The sequence below is a fragment of the Dermacentor albipictus genome, chromosome 10, assembly GCF_038994185.2.
Source record: "Dermacentor albipictus isolate Rhodes 1998 colony chromosome 10, USDA_Dalb.pri_finalv2, whole genome shotgun sequence".
NCBI classification, from domain to species: Eukaryota; Metazoa; Arthropoda; class Arachnida; order Ixodida; family Ixodidae; genus Dermacentor; species Dermacentor albipictus.
The window spans coordinates 67,071,834-67,089,052 of NC_091830.1; the positions used below are offsets into that span (position 1 = coordinate 67,071,834).

The 17,219-nt window shown below is 46.5% G+C and overlaps 1 protein-coding gene across 1 annotated transcript in view; it reads left to right on the forward strand.

The window, feature by feature from the left end:
* Nucleotides 1-17,219, forward strand: part of LOC135898536 (uncharacterized) — a 76,850-nt gene that overhangs the window by 384 nt on the left and 59,247 nt on the right. The window contains exons 2-4 of the mRNA XM_065427541.2: nt 5,216-5,345; nt 7,784-7,813; nt 10,184-10,216. The gene's annotated coding sequence lies outside the window, so the exon portion shown is untranslated. The remainder of the gene's footprint in view (nt 1-5,215; nt 5,346-7,783; nt 7,814-10,183; nt 10,217-17,219) is intronic.

Here is a 17,219-nt window from a genome sequence, read left to right on the forward strand (position 1 = left end):
GTACTGCAACGCAAGACGATAGTCGGAAGTTCTCTAAGGTTTTAACTGATTCGCTAGAGCTATAAGTACAAAGCCGACTATGTTGCATCTGTGGCTGAGTGAATTAGTTGCCAGCACCGTTTAGTATAACTCCCAGTATATGTAACAAACAAGGCGTTTGCTATCTGCTACCTCCAAAGTCCTACCCTTCATAACCGAAAGTGTCGCCATCGCCGCTTAGTGTCACGCTCAACCATGGCAGGATAACGGCGTGACGCAGAGCCTTTGCACATTTCTTGCTTTGTGGCTCCTGCATGTGACTTTCTACATATTCCCCTTTTTCATGCGAAAGTGCACACACCCGTCACGTCGAAAAAACTCATGGATCGTTTGATTGATTGAAAATATCTTTATTTGCTGAATGTTCGTAGAACTCGGGGGTGGACCACCTAGTCGGGTAGTCCACTGGTTATTGCTGCTGCGCTGGCCCTGCCCACCAGCCAGTGCTGACGGTCAGGATCATCGCTGACGAGACTCGGCGTCATGGAAGAATTACTAGAATAATGAAAACCTTAACGGACCCAGTGCTCAATGGCCATCGCGTTGCTTCGCCGTTGCTCGAGGCCATGCGTTCACTTTCGGACCCGGCGTTCGCACTGGTAGGAGTGTGGAATGCAAACGCACTCCTGCGTTTATATTTGGCGGTACCTCTTAAAACACCAGTTGGTGAAAATCATGCCGGATTCTCTCGCTATGCACGGCGCGCGCCTCATAATGAGACGGAGCGTTCGCACGTAGACTCCCGGTATTTTTCATGAGCTTCGCGAAATCCAAGCAACTCTCGGCATTTAGTGTCCCCAAGCAACGTTTCGGGTATGAGTGATGCCGCTGCTGGAGCGCTACAGATTCACGTTGACCAATCGAGGTTCTTTAACGTGCACCTAAATATAAGCATTACTAGCATGTTCAAATTCATCCTCTACAGAAACGTAGGCGTAGCGCCCGAGAATAGAAACAGTTACGCTGTACAAGAACAGCTGGGTTCGTATGAAAGTTTCTTCTCGTCAGTCCTTGCCGGACATTCGCAACGAATAGTCTAAGGTAGTAGTGCAACTTCTGGCTGCTAGCGACATGTAAATTTGGATCTATGGGTTAGCAAAGGATGTTATTTGCGGAACTGAAGCATTCAATTCCCTAGAAAGCGTTTTCTAGTCGCGACACCGATTAACAGGTGAGATAAATTTGGACCTGGAGGCTCCTGGCAGCCTTTTTCAGATGGCGTGAGCTTGGGGCTGAGTAACCGAGGTCCAAAAGTTGAATCTCCCTGAAAATAGTTGCTACCAGTTAGGGTTTTACTGGTCTATGAAAACGACACACTAAAACAGATTTTCTAGAAATTTCAGCGACGTGGTTTCGCAACCATAAATTATGGGATGAATCTGGTGTCACAGTTTCTCGGACACTGAAATTACCAGTCTGTCCATGAAGCTCTAGTATTGTAGAGTCAGCCACAATATTTTACGGAACACGAGATTTGGGAAAAAGCATAATATAAGCGCAGCCTCGGAACGGAGCCTAGTATACCCATTTAAAGCCTCTACCAGTATATGTGAACATTGTGATGTTCGCTTTTACTGACTACTGTTGCAGAGTGCTCAGAAATCGGAACGTTTTCTGAGATGCCGTGGTGCAGTTGACTGTACCACGGAACTGGAAGAGGTCGAAATCATCATCAATAAGTCTCTTGGTAGTATTAATAAAATCGTCAGCGATACGTGCGTTTATCCGAAGAGACGCAATTTTTTTAACTCCGATGCCCACTCACTTACAGCGCCAGTCTGTTTACGAATGGGAGAGGGCCCTATATTTTTCACGTACCTCATGTCCTTCTTATCTGGTTATTATCACACAACCACAGAGGCGAGCGAGAATTTTCTCACAATTGCAAGTTAGAAATCAGCCATAAGTGGGAGGCCTTGCTGCAGTCGCGATACCTCAATTGTTGGCAGGCTGCCGTAGGTTAAGGCCCAAAAGCAATGCCCGGCACCTACAGATCATTTTGGGAAGTTGAGTTCATCGAGCAAACTTTGAAAGAATTCCCGTCCTAGGTTTGCGGTACGTACACAGAGATTGTATTCCCTACGCGGGCATACGTACTCTTTAAGATAGGATTTCCAAAAAGCCCAAGAACCTGAGGCGCAAGACTCAAATTTCGGCAGTGGGTGCCCTATCCACATAATAAGAGCGTCCATCCACACTAGTCATAAAAGCGCGCGCGGAATGCCCGAGGTGGAAGAACACGCCATTCATTGGAATGTTCGCATTTGCAGGTGTGTTTCTCGCCGCGGCATACGACATACCGCGTGTCTCAGCGACGACTCTCACCATTTCTTTTTTTTTTTTATTGCCTGTGGCAGACAGTACAATCCCAGTCCATGAGCTGGTCTACTTCAAAGGGGCGAACATTACTTGTCGAACAGAGCGAAGTGCCTAATCTACTAATTACTATAATTTCACTAATTCAGTTTCTTACTAATTACCTTACGGTACGTATTTCAATTTACAAATTCTGGCACGTGAGACTACAAGGCATTTGCAATAAAAATAATTGTGCGGATCACACAATTTACGAGATATGCGCCGCCAGACCTGCGGCAAGATGCATTGTTGTTAGACTTAATTTCTTAACAAAATGTCTTTTTATGCGTTGAATCACGAAAGTAACCGGACCGCCAATGTATTTTTTCACAAAGTTCAGGAATTCATATATCGAGTCGGGTGTGCTTATGAGAAGCCGTTCCACGTGAATCCATCCTGCGAACTGGTCGGCTAGGATTTGTATATTCCGATATGTGCCATGACGTAACTAGTTAAACACGTAGTTTGCAATTTTTTTTTCCTAATTAGTCGATTTCGCATTCGAATATTATTCGAATATATATACGGTTTATTAGGTGTGTTACTGCTCAACAACAAGCTGATACGTTGCGCGGATGTGTCTATTTACAAATTGTCTCACCCTGGTTGTTGCTTGATAATTTTAAGCAGATATTTTATGAATTAGCCATGAAATAAACAAGGTGGGCATGCTGTTCCCTCGAAACATCGTAGCGAACATCTCAGGTGGGTCTACAAATATTAGCGGTAAAGGTCTAGGTGTATTTTACCGCGTGAGCTGTTATGGGTTCATTCCGATAGGCGTTCAGATTAGCGGTGTTGTCCATCACCACTGGTGTCCGTCGCAGCTACAGCAAGGAACGAGTTCTAAAAAAATAACCAGGTAATGCCGGGATCGAACCCAGGACCACTGCGCGGGGATAAGCCACTCCACCACTAAGCTACGCCAGCGCCTGCTAGCCTTCACCTAAAACATAATCTATCAACGCATCCTAGTGCGCGAGGAGACAGGCAATGTTACCTGTGCGCCCCATAGAATCCACACGTGCAAACTTTGCATTGCAGTTGTGTTGTAATTCACCAGGTGTCCCCATATGTAGCAGTTGCGTGTATCAGTTGCTTCCTGCGTGTAAGCTGGACTTTGGTAACTCAAGCAGGCAAGGGGGCTATATGTCACCGCACTGGGTGCCAATGAGCCAACATCATTGCCATCAACTGCATCGTATGGCACCACGGGTCAACGAATGTTACGTGTGCGCCGCGTAGTCTGTGTTCACTCTTCGGTGCACGTTATGCCGCCCCTTCTCAAGGTACAAACCGCTGCCGAAGAAGCGAATCGTAGAGCTACGTGCGTGGTTGCAACCAGGCAGCATAGGGCTCAGAATAGCGCTGTGCAGAGGGTAGGGCAAGCCGCCGCTCGCCTTTGACGCCGGGCGGACAGTTGAGGTCATTCCATTGAATACGATGCGTAATGACTACGCCTCCAAGACCCGCTGGCGCTCTTTGGCCAAACCTGGCCCTTGCGCCACAAAACATCACACATCATCATCATCATCAAGACGCGCTGCCGAAAACGGTGCTCGGATGAAGCCACTTCTCCAGCTTACGCTTTGACTGTGCTACATGCGCCGCGCAGGCCCGTGACTTTTTTTTTTCACATGCGTGATAACAAAAGAAATAGGAAAAAAAAACACGGAACGGCTTGCGTCTTCCACGAAAGCCGCAAAATGGGTCGGGCGTCTCTAAGATGCTATAGTCAGGCAAGTCTCAGGGACACGTCTTCCCACTGAGGTGTGTTTCACGCGCGACATATTTATATGTATTTCAGCGACGTGCCAAGTATAGGGTGAGTTGCATACTAATTATCATAGCATGTGGGGGAAGCAGCGCACAGAACAAGACAAATCCGAGAGAACACAAGCAAGTGAGTGTTGTGTTTCTTTGTGCACTCTCCCCTTTGTTCTGTTCACTGGTGTTCTATGCGCTGCTTCACCCGCACGATATGATGTCATACATGTATGATCATTTGAAAATACCGTCGAAGTCGTTACGGATGACACCTTCGTGTTAGAAACGGGACTGTATGAACTGACATGTTCCAGTGTAGCGCAGCTCACTGGGAGAGGCAATCTTGAGACCCACCCTTAACAGCTACAGCTAGCGAATTCATGCGCCGCTCTCAGAGTTTGTTTTACACACTTAAGTGGTTTGCGTTATAATTCAGTAATATATACTTTCTTGAGCTGTGTAGCGAAAGAACTGTGGACCGCACTGTAACTGAATAAACTAAGCGACAGCTTATATCTCACGCCTCTTGCGAGTGAGGGTGCGGTTGAATAAAGGTGCACTGAAAGATACGGATATCCACATTGTTTTCCGGTGGTGTTGGCAAAAGAAATGAGCAGTGATCTCAAAACAAAGAATGCCACACGCGATCTCATCTATTTCTTACTCTCTCTCCTTAAAAGTACCTCTAATTACCGGCGTCTATGTGGAATCCCACAAAAGTTTGCATCACAATGCATCATAGATTAACGGAGTGGCTGAGCTTTTGGCCATACCATTCACTGTAACACCAACGCTACGCACTTCAAACTCCTCCGTCAATTGGTAAAGCCAAATACTTATCAACAGCTTCGGCTACTAGCAAACATCATTGTACTCCTAACGTTCCGTCTGCCATTTAACGAAACAGTTCTGCCAAGATTCCGTCAACGTTGTCATTCACAGAAACTTTACGTTGTCGCTAATAATGATTTGAGCTTCCGTTACTCAGGCATTACTACTAAGAGTAACTTTTACTTAATAGCCTTTTTTTTTCTTCATATGGAATCAACAGCCAAGATCCTGATCGTCGTGTGAGAGGTGTTCCTTTAAGACTGGTGTCGGCGACTGCTGACCTGCCTCTGTTGTCCAGTTTTCGTTTCTTCCCAAGGATTCGAGCCTCAACCTAAAAACCGCAAACATGAGTAAGTGTTACTTGCATACGATCCATATGATTGGAATGAATGAATCGATGAAATGATAAATGGATGTCATTGACAACTCAGATGTGGTGGAGCATCAGGACATAGAGCTCTCTTTGACAAAGCCGGACGGCCTTCCAAGCCCTAAGTTTAACGACAGAAAATACACCAACACAGTAGAGGTAGAGCAGGTGCACAACAGGATACACCAACCTCCGTAAACAAATGGAAATGCTACTGTGTACAAGACTACAGAAACAGAAATAAAGAACGCATTGTAGCACGGGTATAACAAACTGAGAAACTTGGCAAAATTTGACTTCATCCAGGATGATGAATATTTACGACTGCTCTAAATATAATATAAAGACGTCGGAGATACTGACGCAGCATTTGGTTGTCGTTGTTGTGTGCGCGGTGCATGACAATGTACAAAATATATTGGTTTTGTTACGGCAAGAAAGTACCGCTCTTTCCTGAAGAGCGTCAAATTGTGTATTACTTCTGATTTATGCAGCATGGCTTCTCAAACAATGTGCAGCAAAAGCACCTGCGCAGACTCAGCAAACCGATTTTCGCCGAGCACCTGTTTTTATATTTCAGTGCTGAAACACATAGAAATACATAGGCTGGGAACTAAGGGAATTACTGTCCGAAGGAAGTTCTGAATAGGAATGTTTTATTTTATTTTTGTTCAACGTGCCTTTATACAGGTATCGCCATTCCACCCCCAAAAAAGAAGATTAGTACTGTGTACGGAAAGAACGTGTGGTTAATTATAAAAAGAAGACAGTTCAGTTTCGTTCAAGAGTTGTAAACCTGAAGAAACAACTGACGCGCTCGTCAACGCTTTTTCAAATACGCACGACTATCGTGACATGTGGAGCTCACTGATTGGAAGACTGGCCCGAGTAAAGCAATCTCTTACTTTCAGCGCTAGGTCACCACCAAGCAAAATGCTTTTTGCACGTTGCAACATTTGTTTTTGTCATTTCATGAACGTAATTGCAAAAGCCATGGTCATAAGCTGTGTAGATCTGTTACAAAAGTGCTTCACTCTTTGCTGGTTCAGAACATGTCATTATACTAGGTCAAATACCTTCCACTGCCTTTATGCTGAAGGTATTAACAAGCCAAAGCTAAAATAAAAATAAGACACTGGCCTTGAAGTCTGGCTCAGTATATAAGGCTGAAGAGATGTGTGGCCGACTGCACATGTCCTAAAAACTAGACGTCTTCCCTTGCCCCGTTCCCAGGAAGTTGATAAAACAAATATGCAAAAGATCTGCACAGATGCCAAAGAACGTGGCGATATCTGGGCTGCTTTCCTGTCACAAAAAAAAAATCGCAATCATACCTTCGCACTGTCAAATTTCGTGTGTGTGTACCGGCTCCTCTTCCAGTCACTTAAGCTTGTCAGATTTTTAACGCGATAGCGTTAAGGAGCTCGTGTCGCAGAAAAGCCGGTGTCGTCGGCGTCGGTGTCGGCGTCGGTGTCGACGTCGGCGTTTGCGGCGTTGACCGTGAGCGATAAATCACGGCAGGCGCTTCATAAATAAAAAGCAACTTCCAAGATTGGCCCGGTGGGAATCGAACCAGGGTCTCCGGAGTGTGAGACGGAGACGCTACCACTCAGCCACGAGTTCGATGCTTCCAAGCGGTGCAAACGCGCCTCTAGTGAATGCGGTGTTGCCTTCGAAACGAGCCGTGGAAAGTTATACTGCGGTGTATATTGGTAATTATGAACATGTAACGTACAGAAGTCACAATTACACGAGTTGCGAAGTGCGTTTCCGCTGCATTTCTTCTGCGCTTTCCGCACACGCAGAGCCATCTTGCGGCGAACACAGAAGACCCCCTCTCAATGTACGGCGCTGCCCCGACAGGAGGCGCGCCGCGCGCGCATTGGGACCGCTGCCAGGCGCGTCGCGGGACTCCCTCTCCCCTGACGACGCTTCGCCGTGCTCCCGGTTTAGATTACTATCTATCTCTCTGCCCGTGCCGATCACGACGTTTGGCTGGCGTAGATCGTTTCCCCTCCGAGACACCGAGTTGTTTGGTTCGTTCCGTTCGCTCAGGCGCACGTTTCGTTGCCGCGCCGAACGCTGCGTTGCTCGACGCTCATCGCGTGATAGGTGGGCGCTAAGTCCGATGCGGGGCGCATCGTCAGTGATCGCTGTGCCGTAGCGCATTGTCTTATACCCCTTGGCGGGTCGACGGGAACGCTGTCGCGTCCCACTCTTGAAGGCGAAGCTTAAGCGTCCTCCAATTTTTTTCTGATGACCTGCGCACCTTTCTCTATATCTTTCAACTAATATCATGCAACCGCACGTAGGCATGTTAATTTTGCTCGCCTTCTAGTTCCAGCTTCACCCGGAAAGTTCAAAATTCAAATAAATAGAAACATATGCCTTATTTTATCCTTTTTTTTCTTTTTCCAGCTGAGATGTCGCAGAGTTCGCAGGCGTCGGGTAAGTACAGGTGATTTCCAGGGCTCATTGTGTCACATAACTTCAGAAAAAAATTACGCTCTCCCAAAGTATTCACTTATGAGTTCTGAGCGCAAATAAAAAAAAAGATTAACGAGAAGAGCTACAATTTGTTAAACACTGTTCTCGACAAATTTAATTTACCAAGTTACATAGTAGCGTAACCAAAGTTTGTCTCGCAGGGCGCGCACTCCAGCACGTTTCAACCATCCAAGAACACTGAGATCATTCGTCCGTGACAAATTTAGCTATATTTTCGAGGTTCTCGTCTGCGAAACTTTGGTGCATGTTACTTGAGTGAGCGCTATATTGTAACGCGACTGCGTTAAGGAGCTCGTGTCGCAGAAAAGCTGGTGTCGGCGGCGTTGGCCGTGACCAATAAATCCCTGAAGGAACTTCATAAATAAAAAACATCTTGCAAGATTGGCTGGTGGGAATCGAACAAGGGTCTCCGGAGTGTGAGACGGAGACGCTACCACTCAGCCACGAGTTCTTTTTTTTTCTTTATTAACTCAGCCACAAGTTCGTTCCTTCGAAACGGGACAAAATCGCCTCTAGTGAATGCGGTGTTGCCTTAGAAACGTGCCGTAGAATGTTATACTGCGGTGTATATCGGTAATTATGACCATGTAACTTACGGAAGTCGCAGTTTGACGAGTAGCGAAGTACGTTTCCGCTAAATTTCTTCTGCGCTCTGCGCACACGCAGAGCCATCTTGCGGCCAACACAGAAGACCCTCTCCTCGCAATGTACGGCGCTGCCCCGACACGTGGCGCGCCACTCGCCCCATGACCGCGTCCGCCTTCATGGCGCGTAGGGGCCCTGGTATCTCTGCCGATCACGACGTTTGGCTGGCGTAGCGCGCTTGAGTAGGTGGTGCGAACGGGGTGCAATAGCGCTATCGCGTTCCACTCTTGAAGGCGACGCTTAAGCGTCCTCCGATTTTTCCTGTGCCGCACGCTGGTTATAAAAAAAATGTGTACTTTCTGTACTATTCATGCCTAACGGTCATTTTTGTGTGAACCGCCTCGGTGGAGGAAGCAATGTTCGTGCACGAACTATAATGCGCATTCGTCGCCCTCCGACAGTAGGGGGAGGCGTATTACCCATTGTGTCTTGAGCAAGGTACCGCTTCGCGTAAAAGGGGGCGTCAGAGAACATCGTATATACTATATTCAATGCACCTTATTATGAGCGAAGGAAATTGCTGCAAGATGACGTTCGTCGTATAAACAAGGAAGAAACTGAAACTGTCGTAAGTGTCACGCAGACCCCTACGTCAGTGATTTTGTCCGCGGGGTAGTGCAGTGCGACCAAACACAGACATAGCACTTTGTCAAAACTTTTAAAGGCGGCAAAGAGAAGGTGAATAATGGTTTCTTTCGCGTCATTTAGGCAGCTGTAGCTCCTGTGCCTTTTATATTCTGCGCTGTAAAAATGCCTACACCTTTAAGCGTGCGTTCTTGTCACACTGATAACACCCTTACCGCTAGGGCTTTAAATATTTTTAAAAGCTGAAAACAGAGCTCTAATGCGACGTGCGATTACGAAAGACGCAGCGGAAAACGATGTAACCATTCTTACAGCCCTGGGCGCACCAAAATGTATGACAAGAAAATTTCGCACGGAGAGTTATGAAACTCTCCTGTCGGATATTTCTGTACGCCTAAGACTCAGAATGATTACATAGTTTTCAACTAGGCCTTTTGTCGCCACATGTATAGTTAGAATTCCGTTGTCGCCCTCCACAAATTTTTGTAATGCCCTAACGCTAAGCGTCTAAACATTTGTACAGTTTCACGCAAATAGTTTTAAACTCGCGTCCTTTTGAAAGAATATCTTGGTTGTACACCGCTTCAGTTGCCACGAATCTCCACACACGCGCGCGCGCGCACACACACACACACGCACAGACAAGCATATATATATATATATATATATATATATATATATATATATATATATATATATATATATATATATATATATTGCATTTTTAATAATAATAATATTTGGGGTTTTACGTGCCAAAACCACTTTCTGATTATGAGGCACGCCGTAGTGGAGGACTCCGGAAATTTTGACCACCTGGGGTTCTTTAACGTGCACCTAAATCTAAGCACACGGGTGTTTTCGCATTTCGCCCCCATCGAAATGCGGCCGCCGTAGCCGGGATTCGATCCCGCGACCTCGTGCTCAGCAGCCCAACACCATAGCCACTGAGCAACCACGGCGGGTATATTGCATTTTTAATAGCATAGGTGTAAAGCAACACGTTTAGAGTGCACTTCAGACTCAAGACAAAGATCGATCTTGCTTTGCATTTGTGCTTTCTCATTGATTCGTCTTTAGAAGTGTCCGTGGCGACAGAAAGCCCGAGAGAAGGTAAGGATTTATATTTCACCACTACGTGAGCTCCCTTGGTTTTAATCCCAATCAAGATAAGGTGTCGCAATACATGGTTTATTGAAAACAGCTGTGGTGTAGTCATGACTTCCTGTGCTGGAAAGAACGCTAAACGATGGTTGTCGTATTAGAAAAGAAGCTGCAGGATAACTTTGAAACGAGGTAAACGGCTAATTTTAGAGAGCTTAGATATAAACCAAACTGTGTTCAGAATTCGACGTTTTAAGTACGAGCGCACGCGTAACAAAACAACCGCAAAAAATAACAGGAACAGACATAGAAAGACAGTAAACATGTATCAGCTTGCACATTAACAGCCCAGTTTCCAGCGTCGCTGTTTCCAACCAAGAGGTCTTGAAGAACATCAGTTGCATGTAACTGAACAAACAACAAAGCGTTGCCGGCATATGACACACCCGCTTGAAACATTACTCGCATGTGACGCTTTGATCGACTTGATGATTGCAGAGTGCATCTTTAAAGCTGGAACCGCATCGTGCGCGTTTTCGCCCGCGGACCGTTGACGCGTCGGCACCCGTATACGCACGGCGGGTGTGCGAGGGCCTTGCCGCGTTCGCCGGTTGTACCGCACAGCTGTTTCGCCAAGATGCGTGTAGAGCAACGCCATCTGCTGGCGTTAAGGCAACTAATGCGCGACGTGTAGCCTGTCTTGGGCTCGCGGTACGCCATGGCTACGCTGTCATTTTAGATTTAGTACTGCGCCATGACGATACGTAAGCAGCACGCGAGCGCTTTGAGGAACGTAGCAGCGCTTCTCACGTCAAAGCGTTGAGCACTAGGAGATGCCTACGTACGCAAGCGGGTGAGCGTCGTTGGCCGCTGGGCATGTCGGCCACGTCCGCAGCTGCGTCGAACCATCGGTCGAACTATAGGCGCCGTTGTTCTCGCGCTCTCTCGAACAAACGAGAACCACGAGAGCAGCACGCAGGGCTCCCCACGTACGCACGCAAGAATCGGATGCGCGCGTACGCGGCGGCCGCCTACGCATCACCTGCCGTTTGTGTTGCGTTCTGCGCATGCGCACGTTGCAGAACGTAGCGATCTTACGTATCAAAAATAATCAAAAATAACGTACAGCGCAAAGGACAAGGACAGCGATAGACGACATACACAGCGCTGAAAATAACGTACAGCGCAAAGGACAAGGACAGCGATAGACGACATACACAGCGCTGTTGCGCTGTGTATGTGGTCTATTGCTGTCCTTGTCCTTTGCGCTGTACGTTATTTTTGATCATGAATTACCAACTAGCCCAAGCAACCACCCTAGATCTTACGTACGCGATGCGTACGCGGCGGCCGCGTACTCACGCATCCGATTGTTGCGTGCGTACGTGGGGAGCCTTGCGTGCTGCTCTCGTGGTTCTCGTTTGTTCGAGAGAGCGCGAGAACAACGGCCCCTATAGTTCGACCGATGGTTCGACGCACTGGCCGACGCGCCCAGCGCCTAACGACGCTCGCCCGCTTACGTACGTAGGCATTTCCTAGTACTCAACGCTTTCACGTGACAGGCGCTGCTACGTTCCACAAAGCGCTTGCGCGCTGCGTACGTATCGTCATGGCGCCGTACTAAAACTGCCTATTGGTGGGTGCCGGCGCGGCAACGCGACGCGACGCGTTCTCTTGAGCTCCCAACCATAGAGTTCCCTACAAAAATATCTAGAGGGAACTCTGGCGCTGCAGTCGTTGTCCTACCATGGGAATGATGGGAAGTGCATGGATTTGTCTGATCTTCGTGCTTGTGGATTCAGCCGTTCTTGTGGCTTTGTATATTACGCTATATAAATCTTATTGTCGTATATTTCAGTGCAATCTATATTCTTCGAAGTGCAGAAGACGCAGGGAACGCGTACGATTGCTATTAATTGCAATGGTTGAGCTTGTCCAGGTGGCCAAATCGAAACGCGCCAAGCGTCTCCAGGCACTGGCATGCCCGCGATAAATTCATGAGGGCGTTTCATTCGCTTGTCGATGCATGCGTCCGTGGCTTAATGGTTTCAATATCAGGCTTCTGTGCTAGAGTACCTGTGTTCGAATCCTGCCGTCGGGCAATTTTAGTGATGTTTATTTAATTATTTATTACGATATACACTGTTGAAAATGACGAGTTTACAAAGTCACAAAGCCGTTCAAAGCCAAAAGGACGAAGTTTAGGCAAATCCATTTACTTCCCATAATTCCCATGCTGGGACAACCGCTTCCATTGCAGCTACCGTAGACACTAGCGCCAGAGTTCCCTCTAGTAATTTTTGTAGGAAACTCTATGCTCCCAACAGCTTCACGCGGCTAATCGATTGTCATGGGTGCGTTCGTCGAAGCGAGGCCCGGACTACGGCGACGACAACGTCGCCGTAACCGAGCGAATCAGCACGGCTAAAACATGAGAGAGCGAACGTGGAGAGAGAGAGAGAGAAGGAGATTCTTGATGATGGGAAGGAAAGGTTGGGGTAAAGTGCAGCGCAGTAACTGTCTCTCAGCAGAGGACACCTCAACCGCGCTGCACTGGGGGTAGGGAATGAAAGTAGGGGGAGAGAAAGAGCACCGAACGTGGAGCTCAGCGGCGGATGAATGACGCCATTAGGAAAGGGGAGGAGGACGGTGCAGCAGAACACCGAAGCGGAAACGGAGGAGAAGGATATGGTGAAAGCGTGAGAAGCAAAGCCTAGTGCCACGACGATGGCTCCGAGATGGCGCCAGTGTAGCGCGTGCCGTAAGCCGGTCGGCTGGGAGGTCTGTCCGCGGCGGCTGCTGTAAAGCACGCCTACGCATCACCCACGCGCTGCTTCTCGCGAGCTCCAGATGAGCCATATAGTCGCGGAACAGTCCGCTCCGTTTGCGACGTGCCACGTGGGGCAGATTTTCCACGCAAGGTAATATAACACGAAATGATAGCACGTTTACAGCTGCGCACAAATTTTGCATTAGGGAGTATTAGAATTAAATTAAATTATGGGATTTCACGTGCAAAAACCACTTTCTGATTATGAGGCATGTCGTAGTGGAGGACTCCGGAAATGTGGACCACCTCGGGTTCTTTACTTGCACCTAAATCTAAGTGCACGGGTGTTTTCGCATTTAGCCCCTATTGAAGTGCGGCCGCCGTGGCCGGGATTCGATCCCGCGACCTCGTGCTCAGCAGCCTAACACCATAGCCACTGAGCAACCATGGCGGGTATTATGGAGTATCGTAATCATCGGTGATTTTTTTTTCTGTATATAGCGTGATTTATTCACGCACCTGTAACTTTACGAGTACGTTTACGGTACGGTTCCCTCAATTATCGGTAAAGCTTATGTGAGTGGCCGTTACAATTTATTGGCAATGGCCTTTATGAGATGACGCAATTCTAACTTCGCCTACACATCACCCTTATGCTGCTAAATACGCTAACAGTAATATGATGGCAATTCATTGTTTAGTTCACCGAAGGCCCCAGAAAAATACACTAAGAACGACGTGTAACGCATAAATATAGGGGGAAAAAGGAGCACTCTGTGATTATTCCCAAATTCCTAAGTGAGCCAGTAATGTTCAATCTCGGCTACGGGATACACTTAGCGCACTCTTCCCACCCATGTAAGCTGAACGTACCGTAGAGTCTTCTGGGGACAAAGGAAAACATTGCAGATAGCGGCCATATAACCGTTTCAAAAACTTGCTTCAGAATTTTTGTTTCTTCAGCAGCTGTAATTCATGCACAAGCATTTAACTATTCCTCCCGCTTTTTGTAAATTTGCTTTTGGTGTCATTTATTGCTCGATCAGAGTAGCAGGCTGAATTGTTATCCATTCTTAGGATTCATGTATAAGGCTTCGGAGAGCCTACGCATGTAGCTAACTTCAACAGCCGTAAATAATCCATGCGCTTTGAACTGTACTTACATGTTACTAATGACGTGCGACCTAATGTACCTAAGTATAAATGGCGGGCCTCATTTTCCCCACTGAGAACGCGGAAGAACTGCACTGCGAACTCCTCGAAGGAAGAAACGAGTACGCAGTAATTATTTTCAAAGCTAATACTTTTTATATGCACATCGAGGTGTCAGTACACAAGCTCCCCAATTTCAGTACATTGTAAACTACGGCCAAATTTGGCCTTCCCGGAGAAGCGGGCAAACACTTTATTCATGTCTTATCAGTCCAAATATGCAGCAAATGACGGTATAGCGCTTTTTATTTAGCCATTGTGATGTTAAATAAGCTACACATTTCCTAATTCACCTTCAGTGGACATATATATATAAACTTGGTGAGCGATCAAGTTTTTTTAGGGGCACACTATGCAAACAGACGCTTAAGGTTTGTGAGCTCTTCTGGTCTGAGATTGTCGCTGGAAAAATAAAAAAAATATGGGCGTTTTATGTGCCAAAACCCCTTTCCGATTATGAGGCACGCCGTAGTGGGGGACTCCGGTAATTTCGACCACCTGGGGTTCGTTAACGTGCACCTAAATCTAAGTACCATAGGTGTCTTAGCATTTCGCCCCCATTGATATGCGGCCGCCGTGGCCAGGATTCGATCCCACGACCTCGCGCTCAGCAGCTCAACACCATAGCCACTGAGCAACCACGGCGGGTGCTGGAAAAATAACTCCTCTAATAACGCCCACCGAAATTTTCACACTAACCAAAGCGTTGAGTACCATTGTGGCTCCCAGCATGATCTGCGCGGTTAGGTGGGTGCCTGCACCACATTAAATAATCTCGGAGATGACGTACTGGCACCTTGCACCCTCACAGCTAACCACGTATGTCCGCGTCGTCCAGAAATGTGCAATGTGATATCTGATATGTGCTATTTGCCTGCAGCAGATAAGAAAGCCTCGGCAGTAACATCTGGGACAAAATTATAGGTTACCAGAGAAGGTTTAGAAGAAGTTAACTGCACAATTATTGATGGAGCGAAAACTCTAATGCGTAAGGCTAACAAACAAGACGACAGTGGCTTCGATTAGCAAGAAAACTGGAATAGCCAACAGATATAGTTGAGAGTAAGAGAGAAAATGGAGCTGGACTCGTTATGTAATGCGTAATGTAGATTACCGACGGTGCGTTAGAGTTACAATATGGGCTCCAAAGGAAGAAAATTGCCGTCTACGACGGTCGTAAATTAGGTGGGATGATAACTTTATGAAATTTGCCGGCGCAACTTGTAACGACCTATAGCAAGGAGGTGGAGGTTGGAGAATGCCGGAAGAGGCCTTTGTCCTGAATGCTGCATAAATGTAGACTGGTGATAATGAATATGACGATAAGAAAGTTGCACAATTTTCACCCACGAATCTGCGCGTAGAGTAATTGAATAACGTATACTGTTCGTTTCAAACCAATTTACATGAGGAGTAATTTCGTGTGCGGTTGGCCTTTAAACATCATCGAAGTGCCGACAAAGCACACAAGGAAGCTGTATTGGTCGGTGCCGTCTGTCATGTGTCCCGGTTAATTTCAGCGAAGCTGTTAAACAAAAAGAACGATTTAAAAGATTTGGTGCTAGATGCAATTATAAGATTACAGTGCTTGGTCGGCTGAAGACTTAGGACGAAATAACTCAGGTCTTCAAATCTTATCTTGCAGTGTGTTTTTTATCTTTGTTTTTCGTTGAACAGCTTCGCTAAAGTTACCTGATCATTTTTAGGATTTACGGAATCTTAATTTAGCACCTGTGGTAGACAGCATAAGTCTTGTCCTTGTGCTGGGTTGTTCGAACAGGCGAACATTGTTAGCACACGAAATTGAAACGCACATTTCACTAATTACGCAAATTCAATAATTAACTTTGTAATTAATTACTTTTTGGCACACATTGGAAGTTACGGATTGCAGCCGGTGAATGTACAAAACGTATTCACTTTAATTTCCAGGAAGGCACTATATCCGATACATTATTTCTCAAATTGTCGGACGACATTCTAGGGTGTTCGAGTCGCTCTTCTGCTTCAATGCATAAAAGATCGTTTTCTTAAACAACTGGAACAACAGTGCATTATTACGACAATTTTGACGGCGCATATTTTCTAACTGGTGTCCATCTGAATATTCATTAGACGTGGTTACGCCTTGCAATCTCACTGGCTAAAATTCGTAAATTGTCATTTGTACCATGAAGTAATTAGGGAGGTATTAGGGAATTAGTGCTCGTTAGTTCTATACATATTTCGATTTTACGTGCAAATAATGTGCGCCTTTCTGAATAACCCCACTCAAGGACTACATTTATTTGATGTTCAACAGGTGGTTTTTGAAAGTGGCGTAGAACAAAAAAAAATGATCGCCCAGGATTTGTATACCGCTGCTGTGCCATAGAAGTCACATTTTCGCAATATGCCAGCATATCGTAACATACGCTGCTTAATGGCACCTCCACAAGAGGTACTAATACCGCGCGGAACCATAAATATCGTTCACAAAGTCCTTCACCTGGTTTCTGTGAAGTGTTTCGAAGGCTATATGCCAAAATTTTACAAACTAACAGCTCCCCTAAAGAACACAACGTGAACAGGTGGCAGACATCAGTCCTGTGCTAGGATGCCATACGTCGTATCATATCTTGTGTGATATTCCGTGTTTCAGAAAATACGTTCAAAACTCGCTTTGTGTGTGGCTGGTAACAAAAGTAGCGTTGTGGAAGAAAAGGTAATGCTCTGTCTCACGGGTCTCAATAGCAAGGGCTTCGAATCCAGCAGCTTCGGTGCCCTCAGGTAGCAAGTGCGGGCTTATTGACCAGTTGCCTTCAAAGAAAAGTTTTACATACCACGTGACACATGTGGTAAATAGGACGTTCGGCATCCACTGCCACAGTCGTGAGAGGTGGCGCTGGCTAACACTACCACGGTTAGTTCTAGTAGACAGATATAAATACATCAGAAAGTGGATAGGAAACAGCACCGCGGTAGTTCAATTGAGGAGAGCATCGCACGCGTAATTACAAAAATGTGGGGTCGTGTCCCATTTGCGGGCAG